This window comes from Tachyglossus aculeatus, chromosome 4 (assembly GCF_015852505.1).
Source record: "Tachyglossus aculeatus isolate mTacAcu1 chromosome 4, mTacAcu1.pri, whole genome shotgun sequence".
NCBI lineage: Eukaryota > Metazoa > Chordata > Mammalia > Monotremata > Tachyglossidae > Tachyglossus > Tachyglossus aculeatus.
In genome coordinates, this window is record NC_052069.1 from 127,468,857 (window position 1) to 127,477,277 (window position 8,421).

Sequence of the window (8,421 nt, forward strand, 5' to 3'; positions counted from 1 at the left end):
ACACCCCAGCTGTCCCTTTCGGAAAGAATACTATAGTCTGGAATGGGCTGACCTTCCAAGAACAGGCGGGACAAAACAGGAAAACCGTGAGACTTTACAGAGGGGAGTAGCGAGGGGAGTCACTGATTCGTCATTGTTAGTCAGAGTTGATGAAAACGCGGCCAGCTGTGTGAGGATCAGGGCACTTCTAGTCTGAGGGGAACGAAGGGGGTAACAGCAAACAGACCTGACTAAGCCCCCTTCCCAGCACTCCGTGGCTGCTTTGCTTTGACCACAGCCTGTCTCTGGAAGAGCTAGCGGAAGCTCCCAGTGATGGGGCTGGGGTCCTGAGGTGGTGGGGGAGATACAGTGGGCCAGGGAAGATCCCAGGATAGGATTGGGAACATTGACACTCATGACAGAAAAGGCGTGTGACGTTTTATCCCCCACATTCACTTCAAAGAAGTTCCAGGAGCTCTGGACCTGTGGGGAGGAGGTAGAGGGGTACCACTCCCAGAAGCCTCTTGTGGGTGACATGACCAGGCATGTGGGCAAGTTGGCAATTAGGTTGGACTCACCAGCTTACTTGTCCCCCACACTGGGGCAGAGAAGGGAGGACAATCAATCAATCCATGGTATTTATTTGAGCACCGTTTGAGCACTTGGGAGAACACAACACAGCAGAATTAACAGACACATCCCCGGCCCATAATGAACTTACAGTTCAGCAGGACAGTCTGTAGTCAATCCATCAATCAGTGGTATTTATTGAGCACTTACTGTGTGCAGAGCAATGTTCTAAGAGCTTGGGAGGGTCCAATAGAACAGAATTGGTAGACACATTCCCTGCCCCTAATGAGATTACAGTCAGTCTAGAAAGGGAACGAGACATTCATGGAAATGAATTATGGATATGGACATATTCATTTAATCGTATTTATTGAGTGCTTACTGTGTGCAGAGCACTGTACTAAGAGCTTGGGAAGTACAAGTTGGCAACATAATAGAGATGGTCCCTACCCAACATTGGGCTTACAGTCTAGAAGGGGGAGACAGACAACAAAACAAAACATATTAACAAAATGAAATAAATCGAATAGTAAATATGTACAAGTAAAATAAATAGAGTAATAAATCTGTACAAACATATATACAGGTGCTGTGAAGAGGGGAAGGAGGTAGGGCGGGGGGGATGGGGAAGGGGAGAGGAAGGAGGGGGCTCAGTCTGGGAAGGCCTCCTGGAGGAGGTGAGCTCTCAGTAGGGATTAAGACTGTGAGCCCCCTATGGGACAACCTGATCACCTTGTAACCTCCCCAGCATGTATAACAGTGCTTTGCACAGAGTAAGCACTTAATAAATGCCATTATTATTATTATTATTTTATTTCTCTGTGCCTCAGTTATCACACCTGTAAAATGAGAATAACACTGTGAACCCTATGTGGGACAGGGACTGTGTCCAACCCAATTTGTTTGTACCCAATCAGGACTTAGTATAGTGCCTGGCACATAGTAACCGCTAACAAATACCATTATTAATATTATTTATTCATTCAATCATATTTATTGAGTGCTTACTGTGTGCAGAGCACTGTACTAAGCACTTGGGAAGTACAAGTTGGCAACATATAGAGACGGTCCCTACCCAACAGCGGGCTCACAGTCTAGAAGGGGGAGACAGACAACGAAAGAAAACATATTAACAAAATAAAATAGAATAAATATGTACAAGTAAAATAAATAAATAAATAAATAAATAGAGTAATAAATATGTACAAACATATATACATATATACAGGTGCTGTGGGGAGGGGAAGGAGGAAAGGCGGGGGGATGGGGAGGGGGAAGAGGGGGAGAGGAAGGAGGGTGCTCTGTCTGGGAAGGCCTCCTGGAGGAGGTGATCTCTCAGTAGGGCTTTGAAGGGAGGAAGAGAGCTAGCTTGGCAGATCTGCGGAGGGAGGGTATTCCTGTGGAGCTGAAGGAAAGAGGAAAAAAGGAATAAAAAGAGGATTAGTTGCACATAACCCATTTGAGACAGGGACTGAGCCAAATTCTTTCATTCAATCATATTTATTTGGCACACTGGATGCAGAGCACTGGACTAAGAGCTTGGGAGAGTACAACATAACAATAACAGACACATTCCCTGCTCACAACGAGCTCAGGTAGTACTGTATCTGCTCCAGCACTTAGCCCAGTGCTTGGCATATAGTATGCACTTTAACAAATACCATCCTTTTTTTTTGCCTCTCCTGTCTGATGCAAAGCCAGGATATTTCTTCTACAAAGGGAGGAAGGGAAAGAGCAGGTGACAAGAGAAGAACAGACCAGATGTTTGGTCACCCAGACTGTCATAAATGAGCTGTCAGGTGATTTATGAACTCTCCCAACCACCCCCACCCTCCCCACCCCTCAGAAAAAAAAGAAGCAGCATACCTTAGTTGAAAGAGCCTGGACCTGGGAGTCGGAGGACCTGGATTCTAATACTGGCTCCACTACTTGTCTACTATGTGAACTTGAGCAAGTCACTTCACTTCTCTGGGCCTCAGTTACCTTAGCTGTAAAATGGGGATTAAGACTGTGACCTCCAAGTGGTACATGGACTGTGTCCAACCTGACTGGCTTGTAACCACAGCAGCATTTAGTGCAGTGCCTGGCATATAATAAGCCACCAACAAATGACGAGCAGCAGTGTGGCCTAATGGATAGAGCAGGGCCCTGGGAGTCAGAAGAGCCTAAGTTATAATCCTGGCTCTACCACTTAATAACATTTGTCTGCTGTGTGGCCTTGGACAGTTCATTTAACTTCTCTGGGCCTTAGTTCCTTCATCTGTAAAATGGGGATTGAGACTGCGGGCCCCATATGGGACATGGACTGTGCCCGCTCGGATTACTCTGTATCTACCCCAGCACTTAGAACAGTGCCTGGCACATAGTAAAGGCTTTATAAATACCATTAAAAAAGGTCATTTTTTTTTAAAAAAAAGATGCCACCCTATCTCCACTTGATTGACAGGGTCCCTTTTGAAGAGGAAGAGTTGCCCTCAAATGATAGTGGCAGAGGGCAGTGAGTCCTATAGGATTAATCCAGAGGGTATATGATAAATGTCATGGGGAGAAAATGTCTCTGTCCTACAGAGAGACAAAGCGCTTTTGTTTCAAAGAACACACTCATGCACATCTTAGTTTAGAGCCAGGTACAGACAATTCCCCTAAGCTTCCTTGCACAATTCTTCTGTCTGCATTCCCCTTAATTCCCTGGTTGTCTTCCCAAACACTCTGTTCTCTCATTTAGTATTAATCAAACCCCCTCTTACATATTTGAACCCGAAACAAGATACCCATTTTACCTGCATGGGGTGAACTGGCAGAAAAATCATTTTACATTCAAAGGCTAAAGTGCAATCATTTGTCTGCTGTGTAACCTTGGGCAAGTCACCTAACTTCTCTGTGACTTAGTTACCTCAGTTGTCAAATGGGGATAAAAGTGTGATCCCTATGTGGGATATGGACTGTATCCAACCTGATTAACTTGCATCTACCCCAGCGCTTAGAACAGTATTTGGAACATAGTATGTGCTTAACAAGTATTATTATTATTATTATTATTATTATTTTATTCCTAAAGTTCATTCAAAGCTCCCAGGTGTAAAAATGGACCTCCAAACTGAAACAAGGACCTGAGATGTCTATACATTACAAGGCTGATGTGCACTTACATATTTACTGGTTCATTTATTCCATTTTCTTATTCATATTTTGCTTACGTTCCTTCCCAGTTTGAATTCTGTTTTACTCTTAATAATTATCTCTGTCTGCCTCACTCCCCCTCTAAATTGCAAGTTCTCTAAGGTAGGAATCATGACTTTTGCTTTTATTATAGGCTACCAATTGTCAGAAAGATGTAGTATTTATTAGTAATACTTGTGGTATTTGTAATTGTGGACTATATTAAGAGGTGGGGGTAGATACAAGATAATCAGATTGGATACAGTCCCTGGCCCATGTAGGGCTCACAGTTTAAGTGGGAGGGAGAAGAGGTATTGAAAACCTATTTTACAGACGAGGAAACTGAGATGCAGAGAAATGAAATGACATGCCCAAGATCACAAAGCAGGCAAGTGGCAGAGCCAGGATTATAACCCAGATACCCTGATTCCCAAGTCCATGCTCTAACCATTAGGCAACACAGCTCTTCTATTGCTTCTGCTGGCATCACTCTGAGTTTAACCTCTTGGCACCATAATTTTAGTGAAATCTCCACCCCAAATAAGTACATAGGACAGCGCTTTGCACACAGGAAGTGCTCAATAAATACCATGCATTGATAAACCACCATATCCCTCATTGTCATCTACTATCACTAGGCTGATGATTCCCAAATCTACCTCTCCAGACCTGACCGCTCTACTCTGTGGTCTCATATTTTCCCCAGCCTTCAGGACACATTTACTTAGATTTAGTAACGGAACTCCTCATTTTCTCCCCCTTACCTCATCCTCCTGATGACTTTCTCATCACTGTACACACCGCTAACCTCGCTGTCTCAGAAGCCAGTAACCTTAACATTATACTCGATTTATCTCTCAATAAACACAGATATTCAATATGTTACTAAACCCTGTTAATTCTACTTTCAGAGCATCACTAAAATTCTTCCTTTCCTCTCCATCCAAACTGCTACTATGCCGATTCAAGAACCTACCATATCTCACCTCGACTACCGCATCAGCCTCCTTGCTGACCTTCCTGCCTTCAGTCTCTCTTATGGGCACTCTGCTGCCCGGAATATTTTTCTAAAATATTCCTTCCATGTGTCACCACTCTTCAAGAACCTCCAGTGGTTTTCCATCCACCTCATCATCAAACAGAAACTCCTTACCCTGGGCTGGAAAGCATTCCATTGGCTCACCCTCTCCCACCTCGCTGGTCCTCACCTATTAACAACCCTGTACACTGACTTCATTCCTCTAAGGACGACCTACTCACTGTACCTCAATCTCACCGAACTCACCGCCGACCTCTTGCCCACATCCTTCCTCTGGCCTGGAACTTCCTCTTCTTTCATATACGACAGACAATAATCAACCAATCAATCATATTTATTGAGTGCTTACTGTGTGCAGAGCACTGTACTAAGCACTTGGGAAGTACAAGTTGGCAACATATAGAGATAGTCCCTACCCAACAGTGGGCTCACAGTCTAGAAGGCTGTGACTCTTCAAAGCCTTATTAAAAGCACATCTCCTCCAAGAGGCCTTCCCCAACTAAACTCACATTTCCCCTACTCCCTCTCCCTTCTGCATTGCCTATGCATTTGGATCTGTATGCTTTAAGCACTTGTTATTCATCCCAACTCTCAGCTTCATAACACTTGTGTCCTGTCTTTTGCAGTCGAGTCATTTCTGACCCATAGCTACAGCACGGACACATCTCTCCCAGAATGCCCCGCTCTCCATCTGCAATCATTCTGGTAGTGTATCCATAAAAATTCAGAAATTTTTGGAAAAATTTGGATGTGGTTTACCATTGCCTCCTTCTGTGCAGTAAACTTTAGTCTCCACCTTCGACTCTCTCCCGTGCCACTGTGGCCCAGCACAGGTGAGTTTTGACTTGCAGCGGATTGCCTTCCACTAGCTAGCCACTGCCTAAGCTAGGAATGGAATGGGTAGGCCTCTGCTTGACTCTTCCTTCCATAGCCAAGACTGGTAGAGTACTGGAAACTCTCCAGGTGCAACTCTGAGAGGGGAACACTTATGTACCTATCTCTAATTTATTTTAATTTCTGTCTCCCCTTCTAGGCTGTAACCTCTTTGTGGGCAGAGAATATGCCTACCAACTCTGTTGTTTTCCAAGGGTTTAGTCCAGTGTTCTGCATACAGTAAGCACTCAAAAACTACCACTGATTGATTGATTGATGATCTATTTGCTTCTCCTGCCCTATCCCCAATCTGTGATTATCTTTCATTGTCTGAGGTTGTTCTTCAATCCATCATTAAAATGTTTCTGCTGCTTTATTGGCCTAAGATCCCTGCACTTCAACTCAGGGAATGTTTCTGTTTATTGTTATATTGTACATTCCCAAGCCTTAGTACAGTGCTCTGCATGCAGTAAGTGCTCACTAAAGACAATTGACTAATTGACTGATTGATTTCAGCATTATCAACAGGATTTTATGGAATGCCTGCTCTATGCAGAATGTTAGATAAGGCATTTAAAAGGGGTGAGGTAGGAGGGAGAAAACATAAAAAGGATAATTCCCAATCCCTGCTTCAGGAAAGTTTTTTTGTGTGTGCTTGTTTGCTTTTTCATGGTATTTCTTAAGTACTTACTATGTGCCAGGCACTAACTAAATGCTGGGGTAGATACAAGCTAATCAGGTTGGACACAGACCCTGTCCCACATGGGATTCACAGTCTAAATTTTACAGATGAGGGAACTGAGGCACAGAGAACTAAAGTAACTTGCCCCAGATAGCACAGCAGACAACTGGTGGAGTTGGGATTAGAAACCAGATCCTTCTGATTCCCAGGCCTGGGTTGAATCCACTAGGCAATGCTGCTTCTCAAGTTATCACCTAATAGGGAAAACAAAAGGACGTGAGTTTCTTGATTTTACCACAGTGTTTGGCAATTAATAAGCCCTTAACAAATATCACAATTATCATTATCCTGAATTGTTGAAACACTAGATAAAAATCTAGTTTAGGGGAAGCAGCATGGGGTAATTGATAGAGCATGGGCCTGGGAGTCAGAGGACCCGGATTCTAATCCCGGTTTTGCCATATATCTGCTGAGTGACCTTGGGCAAGTCACTTCACTTCTCTGTGCCTCCGTGTCTCAGTTCCCTCATCAGCAAAATGGGGATTCAATCCTTGTTCTCCCTCCTGCTTACTCTCTTGAGTAAGTAGCACTCAAGAGTAGCTACTCTCTTGTAGCACTTGAGCCCCTTAAGGACCTGCAACTACCCCAGTGCTTAGTACAGCGCTTGGCACATAGAAAGCACTTAACAAATACCATGATTGAAAGATCATGAGCATTACTGCAAACAATAAATACCAGTGGAGAGATAAATTGAAAGTAAATAGATGGATGTGATTTCCTTGGGGCAAAGGGGCCACTCAGTCTGAAACACGGGTTAGCTGATTTCTTCCCAGCACCCAAAACAGTTGCCAAGCACTCTGAGACACCTCTCAACTAACCAACCTGTCAAATAATCCATGGTATTTATTGAGCACTCACTGTGTGCAGAGCACTGTACTAAGTGATTGAGAGAGTGCAACAGGGTTGGTAGACACATTCCCTATCTATGAGCTCACAGTCGAGACAGACATGAATAGAAAACGATAAATGACTGATATGAACATAAAGGCTGTGGAGTTGAGGGAGGGGTGAATAAAGGGTGCAAATCCAAGTGCAATTGTCACACAGAATGGTCTGGGAGAACAGGAAATGAGGGCTTAATCAGAGAAGACCGCTTGGAGGAGAAGTGCCTTCAGTAAAGCTTTGAAGTGGGAGAGAGTAATTGTCTGTTGTCTATGAAGAGGGAGGACGTTCCAACTAATCTGAATCGACTTGAAACAACTTGGCTAAAACTGAGAAAAATACCATTCATTCTCTACAGACCACTGGCATATGTTATGACTCTTACATCCTGGAGAGCAACCAAAAAATCCATCAGTGGTATTTACTGAGCGTCTTCTGAGTACAGAACACAGTACTGGGAAGTGGGGAGAGTACAGTAAAAGAAAAAGAACTGGTCCCTTCTCTTAGTGAGGAAACTGGGAATCCATGGCTGAGTTTCAGTAACTTGTGTGTGTACTTTATGGGGGCAGTTCAAGGAGTGTTGCCTGTAACCACAAATACTTTCTGATGTGCGTTTGTAGATCTGAGAAGCAGCAGAACTTCCACTGAGGTTGGCATTTTAGTCTTTGGGATACTAACCGTTTTTTCGACTCTCTGCTAAATTCACTAATTTAGACTGGACACTGTTACTCCCACATAATGTCAGGCAGTGGCTGTCCTGCCTCTACTGTTCAGCTTCATCTCAACTCTGGCTCCACTTCAGAGGCAAGATTAAATCCCGACAGGAAGACCTGGCACCCTGTCGTCTATGAAGAGGGAGGACAGGTCTCCAGCAGTTCAATCAATCGATTACATTTACTGAGCTCTTACTGTGTGCACAGCACTGTACTAAGCACTTGGAAGAATACAGTATAACAGAGGTGGTAATGATGACATTTATTAAGTGCTTACTGTGTGCAAAGCACTGTTCTAAGTGCTGGGGAGGTTACAAGGTGATCAAGTTGTCCCATGGGCGGCTCACAGTCTTAATCCCCATTTTACAGATGAGGTAACTGAGGCACAGAGAAGTGAAGTGACTTGCCCAAAGTCACATAGCTGACAATTGGCGGAGCCAGGATCTGAACCCATGACCTCTGAC

At 44.0% G+C, this 8,421-nt stretch overlaps 1 non-coding gene across 1 annotated transcript; it reads right to left on the reverse strand.

The window, feature by feature from the left end:
• Positions 1-5,590: 5,590 nt before the first annotated feature.
• LOC119927403 lies at positions 5,591-5,728 on the reverse strand. The gene has a single exon (XR_005450411.1). It is a non-coding gene; the product is annotated as a small nucleolar RNA SNORA7 (small nucleolar RNA).
• Positions 5,729-8,421: the final 2,693 nt, after the last annotated feature.